This window comes from Lagopus leucura, unplaced genomic scaffold (genome assembly GCF_019238085.1).
Source record: "Lagopus leucura isolate 7727_CA_CO unplaced genomic scaffold, USGS_WTPT01 Super-Scaffold_100044, whole genome shotgun sequence".
Taxonomy (NCBI): Eukaryota; Metazoa; Chordata; class Aves; order Galliformes; family Phasianidae; genus Lagopus; species Lagopus leucura.
Genome location: NW_024962291.1, coordinates 1,613,163 through 1,628,888, shown reverse-complemented (window position 1 = coordinate 1,628,888; position 15,726 = coordinate 1,613,163). Strand labels below are relative to the sequence as shown.

At 36.8% G+C, this 15,726-nt stretch overlaps 1 protein-coding gene across 5 annotated transcripts in view; it reads left to right on the top strand.

Moving 5' to 3' along the window:
* Positions 1–15,726, top strand: part of CHID1 (chitinase domain containing 1) — a 127,492-nt gene that overhangs the window by 59,182 nt on the left and 52,584 nt on the right. The window lies entirely within an intron of this gene.

Below are 15,726 nucleotides of genomic sequence, written 5' to 3'. Positions count from 1 at the left end.
AGTAACCTTTCAACTATTTTTCATAGTTATGACTACAAGTTGTTACTGGATTTAATCCATAAGGAAAGGATTTGGAAAAAATAGAGGCTTTGGATGGTAAATAAATAAATCGGAAGAGGAAGACTGAAGGGCATTTCCTTCTTTTTTAAATACCAAGTATTTGAAAATACACTGAAGTGTAACACTCAGCTAATTTCATCATTTCTGTTTACCAAATGCAGATAGATAATTCTCAGATAATGAAGGCTTTTGGTTTAGTAGCTTTCTGTGAAGCAGGTAAAGAGTGGCAGTTCTGTTTGTCTACTGTATTCCCCACCTCTTCTACTTTTTTTTTTTCCCTTTTCAAAAAAGTTTGACAGATGCTAAGGTTAATGAATTTTAATTTTAAATTGGCCTTTTCCTTGGGCTGCTGACAGTCTCTTCTATACCACAGGGACTGTTCTCTCCCAAGTCACTTCACGTTTCAATAAGAAATGAAACATCTGATGGAAACTTCTTCATAAATAAGTGAACTCAACTGGAACACAGCCAAAGACTATCAGAGCTGGCTCCCTGAATCCCAATCTTGTGTTTCACCGTAGTATGAGAGATTAGATTCATTAACCTCTCATTAGAAACATGTCAATGTTAAAATCCCTTAGAATACTAGATTCAGCCTATTAGAAACCCCAGAAGGCCAGTTAATGCAAAAGAATTAACTTCTCTTATTCCAGAAGTTATTAGTATATTCCTCATTTGGCTTGGTTCCATTTAATTGATATAGTAACTTCTTAGGTGCTTTTCTTCCTTTAGAACTAGCATAATTTTCACTAACCCAGGACTATATTTAACTAGAAATGACTTTCATAATAGTGGAAAATACAACACTTATTGGATAGAAATACTGCTTATTTCAATGTTACATTTCCTATGCATAATATGCGGTGATTATTTTATTATATTTTACGTATCCACTTAATTACACTTGCAAGAGTACTGTGCCAGTAAAATATTAATATAAATATACTTCTCTATTTACAGAAGAATATTAAATCCTATTTGAGAAGATTCAAAATATATCCAGATACTAAAACACTACATTTAATTCCAAGTAGAGTTCAGAGTATGAATGGAAATGAAACATCTCTATTGCCTATGACCTGAGGAGATTTCTCCTCTAATTAAAATAAGTACTGCAAAATAATTTGAGCAAGATGAAATTCATTCTGTATCAGTTGTATTAAATAGCTTTCACTCAAGCTTGATGAGAATACCAGTTAAAAAAAAATCCATAAAGCAAGTAGCAAACGACCCTATATTAGCAGTGTGTTTTTGTTTGTATTTATCTGCTACTGTGAAATAAAAGACAAATTTCCATTTTGTATGGATACTACAGGAAGCACAAAATTATGCTTTTGAATCACTTAACACCGTTGCTGGAAATGGAAAGCAATGTTTTCTAAGAAGCTGCACTTCTCTGTTATGCAGAAATATGATTATCAGCCACAATTAAGTCATTTGGCTACTGTTTGAAAGTATTATTTGTTCATCAAAGTGTGATTAGTAGGATAATGCCTTAAAAGAAACATATGTAAAAGTCATTAGTGACCTGATAGGATTTTGCTAGATTGAGGTTTTAATGTCCACGTCACATTCATTAGTACACACATCCTTTAGTCTGCAAACTTGGTTGTGTTGCCAAATCTGCTGTTATGCATAATCAATTTAGATCACTAAATGGAAATTTAATTTCCTTATCCAGTTCATGAGTTTTGGATCTAAACATACTTCGTTATTCCAGCTTTGATTCTGAGATTGCTACTGATGTGAGCAGAGTTAATTGGTTTGTTAGCTCTTGTGTTGACAGAAGGAATCAAAAAATACGCAGTCTGCTCAGAAAGTAATGCTTCCTATTTATTTCCATGGAAACTACAACAGATAAAAAGAGTACAGTAGCACTATTTGACAGAGCAAATTTTCAGCTACAAAACACAATCAAAATAGTGGCCACTATTATCTCTGCATTTTCAGCAGCAATGAACAAGAGTCTGCATGCTGCGCTACTGAAAATCTACATGGCTACCTGGAACACAGCTGCATCAGCAGAGTTGACCCACTGTCTTACAGCTGCTATGAAAACAACATCAGTAGGGAAACGTTGCCCACATTAGCCCAGAATAAAACTCAGCAGAGATGTTACAAGCATATACTTTCCAGTTACCTGTTGTCAGGTCAAGTTTAGGGGTTTGCTGTCAATGTAAGCTGAGTTTTCATTCTCAAGAGGCAGATATTCGAATATTACAGCCTTGTTTATGGTTATCATAAAAATATTAGAGAAGCTTTCTTCTAAAGAAAAAAAGGGCTGAGATTTAGTTTACAGCTTTGGACTGATTTCCACAACAGGAATTTACCCCAGCCTCAACTAGTGCAAATGAGTGAAAACGCATCTCATTGCCTGGGAGGTAGAGACACATTTGTTAGTTGTGCACAGCTTAGAGAAGTCTTTTTTCAGTTTTAGTTCTGTTTGTTTTTAAGCATAACTTTATCAGTATTGTTTACAAAAAGTCTAGAAACAGCTTCCAAGAATGCTAAACTGCAAACCAACTGTTCTCTGTGCTGGTGATACTTAGTTATGGATATGATTTCTGTATGCGGAGCTCCTAACTTGCACGATCTGAAATCATCTGTAAGTTGAGCCTTTGTATGTTGAAGTGGAACAATCTGAAGAATTGTGATGAATTAATTCAAAAAAATTTTTGTTTTTCATGAATGCCAGAGACAGTTTATCATATTGCTTAAAAATGGTAACATCAATATAAAAATTGTATTTGTTCTCACTATCTTAATTATTCTTGAACTTTATGTACAAATAGAAGCTTCTGTTCATATTTTAACTTCCTAGGAAATGTCATTTACCAGGAGCTTCCTGAATAGCAAAGCCACTTTTCACTCAGCATCTCTCTTGGTATCTCGTTGACAGTAGGTTTTTTCAAGTGTTGACTTAATTACATAAATTATTCTGCATTCATTTGCAGAGATGTTCTGCATTTCAGAATGATGTATTATAAAGCCCCCTCATACTACAGCTTTTATGGACCCCCTTAACACAGTTTTAAGGATCTTAAGTCTCAAGTCTTTTTCGTTAACAGAGAACACTTGTTCCACAACTTAGTTTCAATAAAGAGGAGATACTTTGGAAGTCTATGGGCTTCTCTGCTGGGTTTTTGAGTTTTGTTTATTTTCCCCTCTTTTTCCATATAAAATAAACAAATGCACAAGTGATAATATATAGCTTAGTTTTTACATTGCAATGAATATCCCCATGAAGGGTAGTATATACTAGCAGTACACTTAAAAAGATGCAGCAAATGTCTTACTTCCTTAATTCACTCTACACCAAGTGTTTTTCCAGTTCAACTTCAGTGAGTAAGGCCTCTATCACACATGGTATGTTATGTGAAGAGATGAGCTGAAAAATGAAAGGAGATCTTTCCTGACCTACCTACTGAGTTACAGTTCAGCTTTAATTTTATATTCTTTTACCTCCAGATAGCTTGAACTCTCAGATTTAGTACCAATGGCAACACATGCTAATTTTGCTGTGATTCCAGAATATCACAAGGCCACATCATTTTCTTTCTCCTTCTAGAAAATTATCCTTTAAGTGTCACTATGGTGCAGCTATGAAGGTTCTTTAATGTGACAGGGAAACAATGAGCAGTATTTTTGCTGAAATTATAGGTTGTTTCTCATAGACTGTATCTGCAGTCATTTATTTCTTGAGAGCCATATCTGCTTTATTTGCGTGTGAGTGGGCATTATGACTCTTTACCTATTTTGAAAGGTTTGTGATGGTAGAGAGATTCTCTAAAAACTGTTATACTCTTTTTTAAATTTAAACAATTGCCAGACTAACGTTCATCTTGAATGTACATCTTACATACCATTATATATATTAGGCAACCCTGGAAGCACATCAATAGTAACAGACAATATTCATGCAAGTTGCACAGAATGTTCTAATTTATTACGGAACTAATCTTTGCTAGTGAATCCATTTGTTATATGGAACATTAGACATTCCATGCTAGGAAAAAAGATTTCCAAGGAGAAGAGTTAAGTATACCTTACATTTTACCTTAAACAGTAAGCACTTTCTTAGAAAGTTAGTCAGGACTTGTGTATTAGTTGCATTTCTGTTTCCTTCTCCAGTCTTACTGAGCGGTACCACTTAACCTCTTTCCTTTCACCTGCAGGAGAACTTATTTTTAAAGTGAGGACTAGGTGATCTGCTTGTACAAACTGCAAAAAGTCATTCCTTGGCAGGCCTCTGCCATGTTTCTTGCCTAGCTGAAAGCAGAAAATTACTTCCTACCTGTTTATTGTCCTTCAGATATTTGCATTCCAACTTTTAGCAAAATAAGCCTTGTAACTTTGACTCTAAGACCTCTGTTTCCATCAGTGATGTTTAATGGGTGATTGAATCATAACCTGGCAATTGTTGCTGATCTAATAGTTCTGTTCTGCTTCCCAACAGCTCTGTTACTAAGCCAAGTTGATATACGAAAGCAGTTATGCTATTTCCATGACCAAGTCACATGCAATGTTTCTAAATTAATGCAGATTAGCTATATGTCCTTTAGAGCCACTAACCAACAAATCCATTACCGTGTACTTTTAGAGTTAAGGCAACTAGCCGTTCAGCAGCTGCTTACAAGCTCATTTTCAATTATTTTTACATTAAGTACTCATTCTTCATAATAGATGATTATGTAAGCTTTCTATTTTTGTCTCATTCCTTCTGTGGCATACGAATGACTTTTAATAGCCTATAACAGCAGAGAAATTGCAAATATATACCTCAGGGTATTTTCTTTTTGGGATTTGCTAATCTTTGCAATTCCTAAAGACCTTAGTGATCAGATTGACTGTTTTCCCTATCACTCGGCCTTATGTGGTAAACTGATGTTCAGAAACTTGCAGCTAATTACATTGGCTAGTAAGTACACTTGCTTTAGCGGTGACTATTAGTAGAAAGTATATGTTGCATTTCATATGTAATTTCAATGTGATACCATTTTGGAAGTAGTATCCAGAGAAAGGTTGGTCAACATTTCTTTAATGATGTTAAGCACATGGTCTTTGAGCAGTACCAAAGAGACAGTACCAGATGGAAAGGCCATAATCCTTGTGATGGACTGCAACAAGCATAACTAACTCACATCTCTGTCTCATGATCCATGTGATACATATAAAGGCATAACATTTTAACTTCTGTAAAATTATAGTTTGCTTGCCTTACCTATGATTTGTAGTTCACAGTCAACAGCAAGTTTTCAATATGTTAATCACCATCTTGAATAGCACTGATGGCCATGAAAATGCCTGAACTTTGCACATATTGACATCATTACTTTCATTGTTGAGGTATCTGAGATGCTTGCTAAGTACTACAAACAGTCACACAGGCTTTTTGTAAGTCAACCTCTGTAACTTAATGTGTTCATAAAAAGACTCAGGAGACAGTTACAGAGGGCAATGCTTCCCAACTGCAAAGAATCTGTGTACTACATTCTTGTAGTTTCTGTGGTCTGTCAGTATTCTGTACATCCTCTTTGCAACTCCTGAGCAATGCACTGATGCTTAACTTTACATTTCATCAACATTTCCATCTTTCCTGCTCCTGAATCTTTTCCTTTTAAATTACAGGCTTTAAATGCATTTATTTATTTACTTGCAAATTCTGTAGATACAGTAAAAGATATTGAAGTCATCTTGGGGTTGGGAACAAGTGGCTGTACACGCATGTCTAGAATTTGAAATAGGTTTTTAGGCAACCTTTCTCTCTGAGCAAATATAAGCTGGGTACAGGTACAGGCTGATGGAATATTTATTCTATTAGCCATTCATGAGAGCATTGCACTGATGGCTCCGAACCATGATGTTGAAGGGTTTGGGGAAGGGTCAGAGGCAAGCACTATTATTTACAAACGCTCATAAAAGGAGATAGCTTTGTAATTGCTTGGTTTGACCTGTTTCAGTGTTCCGGTGCAGTATGAGTACAGATTGGTACATACAGTTTCCTGCTATTTTTACTTGTGTTGAGTGCTGTGTTTGAGCTATCCACAGATTTTTCTGTAATCTCAGCTCAAGTTAGTGTTTCAGCATTTGCAGCCTCATGAGCTCCTGCAAGAGATGGACAGAGCTCTGTCATCAAATTTGAGTTTTTCTTGTCATGAAAGCTTCTTTTATCTTGTACAGGCAAAAATGGTTAAGAAATGTAATGTCATAATTGGCAAGTCCCAACAAGCAATTTTTCCTGGAGATGAAAAATCTGTATCTGGTAATGTAAGAAATACAAGCTCAGGATAGGAATTCGTCACGTGTGATGCACATAATTAGCCTAAGCTGGCTGTTGCAAACAGTGATTAAAAAGAAGAAAAAACAAGTTTCCCTTAGTTGCCTGCTCTACTGTACTGCAGTGAAGTGTTTTTGCTGTCCTCTCTACTGATGGAAGAGTTTTAGTTTCTTATTCTAAGAGAAAGTAACTTCATAGAATGACTGATTTCCATGGCAGAATATGTTCCTGAATTGTTTATTTTTGTGAGATAAGAACTTAGCTTGTGTTTTGTACCTGAAACATCGCAAATTATGTATAAACACAAAACTTGTAAAGGAGGTAAGTTGAATGCTGTAATAAGAAACACTTGTCTGGTGTGACTGGGACATTTTGTGTGCTGAATATATCTTTACATTGATTTGCAAGGTAGTGCAGTAACTCTTTAAGCTGTTCTGAGTGGGCTTATTTTAGAACTCAAGTAAGACCCCCCTTCCTGCACTGCTTAAGAAAAATACTCAGTGAAATGACCCATCACATGCCTTAGGCACAGTTCTATGGAAAATAGTCTTGTTTAGCAGTCTATGCTAGGTTATGAATATGCAAGCTATTAACTCACAAAGCTATTGAGAGAAATACCTTCTAGAATTTACTGCAAGACACTGGCCTTTTGATTTTAAGGCAAGAAATAGCAGTTGACTGATTCTCTACAGAAAGAGATGGGGGGGGAAGAGAGAGAAAGCTAAGGGAATAGAAATAACTTAATTGCTGTTTCCTTTAGTAGCTGTTGAGAAAAGCTGCACAAAGTTATGGGTAAAATATACTTTATACATTACTTGGAATGCAGCTTTCCATTTAATGACCTTCATTATTCTGAACTAGCTTGTTAAAACTGGTCAGGGTGCGTAACACAATGGAAAGTACAACAATGACACAAGACAGCAAGATCCCAGGCTACAGAAGTGAGGATTTGCTCAAGTACAACAGCCATAGACACAGAAATAAAGAAAAGAAGCTGCTTACCTTGGGAAAACTTCAGGTAGGCAAGAATCTCCAACAAGATACTCCTTGTCTCCACTGTCAGCCCTTAAATGAGGTCTGGGAAGGGGTGGATCCTGGTTTCATCCCTTTCGATAACTCAGGTGCATTGCATACACCTGAGCTCCCCTGGAATGGCCCTGCCTTTCTGTCAGGTGCTCAATCACTGTTTCAGGTTGTGACTTAGCGTTTCTGGTTCAGGGTGGACTTTCCAGTGTGTCTGACTTCATGTTTGTGAATCTCTCATTACTCTGTATCATTTGGATGTACTTAACTGCGCACGCTAAAAAGATCATCCTGTTCGTAGCAAATTTTGTCAATTTCACTGGGAATATGTGCACTGAACTGGGACAGTCCACTGGCCTAGTGAGGCCAATACCAACTCTTCTGCTCTTCTGTGACAGCTGTAAAATAAAAATGTGTATCCAGCTGGAGATTTTTAGCTATTTGTGTATAAATGGATGGTCCAAAAAAGAAAAGTTGGCTGTCAAGTACAGTAATGCTTAAGGGTCATTGGGAAAAGGATGATATATAGTAAGAATAAATAGACTGATATTGTCTATTCTCAGAGGTTCAGAAGACGCATAGAGAGGCTGAACTTCAGCATTTAACTGGAACAGACAGCTGTGCAGTATCTTTAAGAATAAGAGTAAGAAGACCCCATTTGCATAGATTTTTCTCTGCTTTTTTAAGAGGCTTAACATGCTGCAGTGGTGTCACAGAGTGTGCATTTATTTGTATGTATTCCATTAACATTATTTCTATGCTTATATTAGGAATGTGTGTTGCTGGCCCTTACTTCTTAACAGACTTTGATTAGCAGTTTAATGAATTCAGCAAGGAACTGGACTCTGCTCGTGATTCTCTTATTGACTTTTGTAGCCTTTGGCAGATTGCTTAATATTTGCAACTCTACTATTTGAAAAATTATGGTACTTATTCTTGTAAAATGCTTCTGGGGGAGCTGGCTTTAGAGTGAAAAATCGCTGGATTAACTCATGCTTATTTCTGTATATTAAACCTATCAGTCTTGGGTTTGGGTTTTTTGTTGTTTTTTTTTTTTTTTTTCTTTCCATATTTACTTCCTCAGGCAGATACTCAATTCAATAATATCATCTTTGTGGTGCCCTTGCCAAAATTATTTTCAGGGACGTGACTGTGATATCAAAAGTACAGGGGAGCCAGAAGGAGGGGAATCAGATAATCCTTTCAGATATTCATATTTTGCCCCCAGCAAAGCAGAATTTAGGTCTGAATACAGCGATGTTCTGCTTTATACCAGAATGTCTGAGTGGGCACGTGGCAATGGAAGGGAAAGGTGACGTGTTATGACTACAGAATCACAATGGGAGAAAAACAGTAGTTTTTTAATGAGAATTTTAAAACAAATATTTAAGAAATTAGTAATCTCACTAGTAACCTAATCAACATTCAGGGAAGACAGCTGACTTCTTTGCTGGAAAAATGTCCGTCATACATGCATGAAAGAAATCATGGATGAAATTTATCTGAAACAGTTTTCCATGCTTTCTGAACTACATACGTGGTTAAAGGCATGCTGGAGTTTTACGGGTTAGAAGTTAGTAAATCTATAACAGCAATTCCTCTACTTCCTTTTCTTCTCTGAAGTGCCTGTATGCTAGTGCTTGCAGCGTGGGGAATAAACAGAAGAACTAGAGATCTGTATGTGGTCACAGTATCATGATCTTGCAGTCATGGGAGCATGATGGGACAGCTCGCATGACTAGAATGCTGTCACACATAGCTATGTAATTTTTAGGAAAGACAGGCCAGCAAGATGAGGCAGTGGATGAGCCAGCAGTGTGCCCTTGTGGCCAAGAAGGCCAGTGGTGTTGTGGAGTGAATTAAATAAAGCATGGCCAGCAGGTCAAGGGAGGTGATCCTCCCCCTCTACTCTCCCTTGGCAAGGCCTCATCTGGAGTGCTGTGTCCAGTTCAGGTCTCCTCAGTTCAGGAAAGACTGGAAAGTACTGGAGAGAGTCCAGGGGAGGGTGACAAAGATGTCTGGGGCCTGGAGCATCTCCCTTACGAGGAAAGGCTGAGAGACCTGGGACTGTTCAGCCTGGAAAAGAGAAGACTGAGAGGGGATCTTATCCATATTTATAAATATGTAAAGGGTAGGAATCAAATGGGATTCAGATGTCAGAAGAGCAGGGTTTGGCTCTTTTCACTTGGTACCCAGCGATAGGACAAGGGACAACGGGCACAAACTGGAACATAGGAAATTCCATATGAGCACAGTAAAGAACTTCTTTACTGTGAGGGTGACAGAGCACTGGAGCAGGCTGCCCAGAGAGATTGTGCAGTCTCCTTCTCTGGAGATATTCAGAACCAGCCTGGATGCTCTCCTTTCCCTTTCAGATTTCTTGATGCTTTCCCATTTGTTTGAAATCTCTTGTCTGCTAAAAAACTATGGCACTAGTTCAGTTTTCTTTTTGTAAACAAGCGTAATACTGTGGGGCTTTTTGGAGCTAGTAATAGAAAAAAGCCACAAAGTTCTATCCAGAAAATGATGACAGGGGTGGATAGTCTTAAGAGATCTTAGTTATTATTGCCAAAATGAAAGTGTTATTTATGGTCAAATAAAATAGCATTTATGTAGGATTTGCTGTTGAAGAATGATTTAAATGGGCAGCGGCCTATCAAATGTGATTAAATGGGCATAGTGAGAATAATGTTCTGCAAATCTGAGTCTGTAACAATAAGTGTGTCAGAAGTACAGTGCTGTTCTGCAAATTCCACACTTGTATTGTCAGCAGCTGTCTGGAGGCTTGTGAGGCTCTGTATTCTTATCCGTGCTTGTAAATAGGATGCCTGCCAAAATTAAAGTACATACGGAAATACAAATGTAAGAGACATGGTGCAGCTCAATATTCAAACCCACACATTTGTGTGTTTACATGAAAGCACCTACATGTGAGCCATGTGCCTGAAGTATGCTGTTGCTGGGGTACAACTCGTTAGCTCAGTCCTTCATCATAAGGGCAGCCTTCTCCTGCCAGCCTTCCTCCAGCAAGGTGGCACAAGGCAGCTACAGTGTCAGTACACAAGATCAGGTGGCTCATCTGCTCACAGCACGACATGTACAAAATTACGTCAACCCAAATACAACAACCAAATACAACACTGCTTTTTCTCTTGAGGCTTTGATGCTGCCCTCCCTGGAGAGGTTATGCTACTGTACCTTTGTTGTTCTTACTGGTGGCTGTTCCCCCCGATTTTTTTGACGGATCTTGGCCAAAATAATATAAAAAATTTTACTTACATTAACTAATTCATTTGTCTTTTTTATATTCGTGGTTTTCTTTCTGCATATTTCAATGCCCTTTATCAAAAGGAGATTTTTGATCTGTCATTTCTCAAACAAAGCTATACGTAGCAGGTACAGACAGGATGGATCTTCTCAACTAGCAGCAGAACAAGATACAAAATTTCTCTCAATCAGCTGTTTTCATCAGAACCAGAAACTGTTTCTAGGAAAAGATTTATTACTTTTTTTTAAGCATACAAATCTCATTGCATCATTCAGGTAATTAAAATGCCGTAACAGTTTCCACATTTCGCTGCCTAATTAACAGCAATGAAGGCCACACTAGATCAGGATGAATCTGTAATTTCAGTGCTAATCACACAAGTGTGAGTGTCAGCATCATAATGAGATGCACAAATCTGGAGGTAATGAGGCTGTGGTTGTCTGGGAAATTAGAGCAAGTGCTGGCACAAATTGTATAGCAAGGTTTATTCCCATTTTATTAATTATATGCTTGCACAGGGAATTGTAACCAACCCAAATTCCTTTAATTTGTGGAATTCATGTACCAGCTAAGAACTTGACATCTGAGCATGAAGTTAGGTTGTTGGGTTCCCCATCCCTCCCTTGGTTCAAAAAGGCAACAAAAAACTCCAATCTCTTCAATGTTTATTTAGATGTGAAGACTGTGATGTTCCAGTGCACACATTTACATTGCAAAGCTGATGGCAGGACAGTTGCACTGTGATCATCTAATGGTGATGGTACTTAAGAGAACTGTGTAGGAGATCAAGGCTTTCTAAGGCTGAAAGGGATTTCAGTAATGCTGGGATATGACAAATAAAAACATTTTGGGTATGGATAATGACTGGTATAATGTAATTTCATTTCTTACCCGCTGTACTAAGCATCTTGGAATGATGAACTGAAAAATGCCAGCTTGACTGTTTCCTTTTGGCTAAGTGAAAGGATGCAAGCATGTGCTTTTGCATTCTAATGAAATGTTGCAGTGCCACAGATTGAAAATACTGAGTCAAACTTGTTGATTCTCATGAGGTCTGTTGGTTTTATAATCAGATCATGAAAGTTCATCTTTCCTTTAAATCAGGATGATTAAATGAATTGCGTTCGTTCTATCCTGAGGACATGTAATAAAATTCTGGGTAATTTGGAGGTACATAGCATGGTGAAATTAGCCATTTTATATTGATGGCTAGGGATGACAGTGATTTTTCTCACACTACAATCTTTTATAATTAGTTAATACTTGGCACCCAAATATCATACCTAATTTTTCACAAATGGAGGTAGCTGGAGCTGTTAAGGACTGAGTGTTTGCAATGCAAGCCATAGTAGTAATAAACTTTAAAGCCATTTACGCTAACCTTATCTAACAAAAATAATGAATGTGACTTCCTTATATCGAGATTTAATAGCTACAAAGTTATTCCAAAAAGCATGGATTCTTTCTCTGCTATTAGCCCATATTGAACTGCGCTGAAGTGTTAGTTTTTTGTACTAGCCAAGTGTGTTGCATTCATTAAATTTGAGACAGATGCTGTTACAAGTTCCAGTTGGTCATCAGGAGGGGATGCTCTATGTTACCTTATAACTGATATAATTCTTGGTGAAAGATCAAATAAGCAACTGTTTTTGATATGAAACAGTTGCATGTTGTTTTAGAGGAGACATGTCTTCCAGTGAATCACAAGAAGATGTTGATGTGTTTTGTTGCATTTTTTCTACACCCTGGCTTGGGATTTTTTTCTCCAGTTTCCAATCATGTTTGGTCTTCTATTTCTTTGCCTTAAACAGTGAAAAAAAGGCAATGGTACAAAAAGTTGCCTCTAATATGGGTTTTCTTAATCAGCCTAGCTAGACCAACTCCTTCCTTACTCTGCAGATTTTCTGTCTGCTAACCAATTTGTGGTGTTTATCAAGATACAACTGAAGAAACATACTAATGATTGCCAGCATAAACACAGTACTTGCATGTTCATCTGGTATTAACAGATGGTATTAGAAAAGCTTCAGTATGCTCTTTCCTGAAACTTGTTGACTACTACTTAAGAAGAAAATTTTCTCTGCTCTTAAGAATTTTATCTTAAAAGTCAAAGCTTGATAAAAATCATGATTCTGACACATACCATAAGGCTGGCTGTTCTGTCTCCAGATGCCATCTGTTAGGGTCCTTGTTTTTAGTTTCCATTCCCCGGTAGGAGATGTTGGAAATAGCAAAGCATTCAGGGTTTTTGCCCCAAAAAGGGCAGGTGATAGACTGCAATATAACCAATGCTGTCAGTGGCTGCATGCCTTTGCTCTGAGATTATCCATAGTGTGGTGCATAACATTCACATCCTCTTGCTTCTGTCTCAGAAAAAAGACCTATGGTATAAGTTTGTAAGTTGTCTTTTTTTTAATTACGCGTATCAGGGTATATTTTGTCTTAATATTTGATTACTGGTTTAAATTGTCTCATGCAATAACTTTCCTGAGTTATTTTGCTTGAAAAGAACAGATGAGGTTGATTGGCCAGGTTATCCCAAAAGCTGTCAGAGTACTATGTGCCATTGATACCATGCATGGTATGAATTAGATCCAGCCACCATCACAGTTCATAGGAACCTCGAGAGTTTCTGTTTATCTCAAGCAGAGATTCAGAAATGTGGATTCTCTCGAAATCTTACGAAGTCAGAATGTAGACAGTATTCTCTTCCCAGTACAATACCTTATGAATAATTAGTATTTGAAAGGATCTTCATAATGCAGGGGAACAACCTGAAAACAAGTGAGGGTAGAAGTGGGTCTGGAGTATTTTCGTACTTTTTTTTAATCTATGAATTATATTTGTAATGCTAATTGCAATACAAATTCTTACATTTTTTTTCTTCTGTTTTCTTGGCCTGCTATATGAATACACTTAAAGATGACCTTTTCAAGGGTAGGGAATATTGGATCACAGTTAAAAATCAGATACTTACACATTAGGAGAGTTGAGCTACAATAGTACGTGCAAGATTCTAAAAGAGTAATGTAAATTGCAGTTACTCTATTTTTTTATGACTTGATAAGCTCATACAAGCTTTACACGCACTCAGGCTTTAGTAGCATAAGCTATTATTTTAATATATAATTACCCAGTTCAACTGTGGTTAAATCTAATTTTCACTTCATTATTCAGAAGACGGTACACTTATTTGTAGCTTAAGACACATGCCATGTATTTGTAATGCATTAATTCAGTTCCAGCATTGATCAACACTTAAGGTATAATTAGCAAGCAGATTTAACAATCTGCTGGGGTGATGCTCTCTGTTGCATAACTACTGCTGTTGTTGTTCAACAAGCAAAGAAAGTTTTGCTGGATTTCAGAGCTGAGTATTTGTGCATTTTATCAAGTACTAGGAGGCAAAGTAAAAAGTAATATTTCATATACAGGATGGGTTTTAGATTTTCAGTGTCAGGAGTGCCTATTAATTAAGTGGTAAATTGTTTTAAAATTTACCCTAGATAATCTGTTAGAATAGTATAAAAGAAATTTTATAAGAATAATTTATAGACCTTACATAGATATCTGCAGTACAGCATGGAATTCTACTGTTCCTATATAGCAGTTATGAGCTACTCAGTGAGCAAAAATGTAGTCTTGATGTTTTTAAACACAGTCTTCATGTTACAAGCAGATAGAGCAAGTTGTTTATGGAGAAAATGAAAACTTTCCTCACATTAAACCTAATTTTATCTCTTGAAATAGAATTCAAATAAAACTACGTGCTGCTAATAATAATTGTGAAATATCATCATTCTTCTAACTCCAGCTGGCCAAATGCTGCTTGCTAAATGTTTTCCAGTGCAAATACTTGCTTAGCTGGGTTGAGATTGTGAAGCAGCTGCTATACAACTTGAACAAAGACTATGAGACGCCGTAGTAATCCCTACTTAGCCCAGCAAAGTGCTGCTTATCAAACCAAGGTCACTGCATATCAAATCAAGACAGTGAAAGACTCTGAATTTTTTTAATTTTCTAAGTTTTTAGAAAAAGACTGTTCTGTGTGAAGCTTTAACCTGATCTGGTGTTTTTCATAAGAGGTGTTAAGAGAGGAGAAACATCTGTGTTTTCACATAATGTCAAACTGCAGTAAGAGTCTCCTGTAAAGATGAATGTCAGGCTTTTCAGTAGACATTATTGTATACATGGAAAGAATCACAAGCATCACTGACAGAAACAGCTGTAGCAATTAGCCAATTAAACAGTTTTTACTGATGATCTGCGTTAGCTAATAAAATTTTAACAAGCTATAAAACACTCCATGGATCGGTCTTGCTACGTTAATAGGCTGGATCATAACCAGTACTTATTAATTCTAACTAACATTGTTGTTTGGAGATGGAAGGAGCAAGTGGACTGTATGCCAAATGCAAGAGTGGAGATATCATTCCAAATAAATTCTAATAGTTTAGGGAATATTTATAATTTATTTCACTTGATAAGGCAGTCTTTTTGAAAAGCAGTGTTTGGGGATATCTTTTTAGTTTTCCATGTCATTAAGCTGAGGATGAGACTTCTGTCCATGGAGTCACAGCAGGATCACAGAAAAGCTGATACAGAAAAACAGACAGGTTTGGGGGTTGGTGAGGTGTTTTTTATAGTTCTGTATCAAACAAAATCATCTTGAAGCAAAACATACCTCAAAAACACAGGGTTTATATAACTTTTGTTATTACTTACTTGGTACTGCATTTTTATCTGATCGCTTAACTGCTATTTTTCTCAACCAAAATGGTTATTGAAGGTTATGCAATGGTATTTTGAAATTTTAGGGGCACATAGAGAGCTAGCAGACATATAAGAATAAAGAGGATGTACAAAGCAAAACACAGATGCAGCTTTGAAGTTTAAAAGCACCATGGGTTTGTAAAGAACTCAAAAAGAATTCAGTCTATCTTGCACAGGGTAAATTCCCCAAGATTCCTGGAATTCAGACTAGATGACTGATAATAACATGCAATTCTGTCAGCTCTTGGAAGGATCTTGCCAGATTTCCAAACAAAGTCAATTTTAATTTCTGATACCACATGTACTTGTGGTTAGCCCAACACTG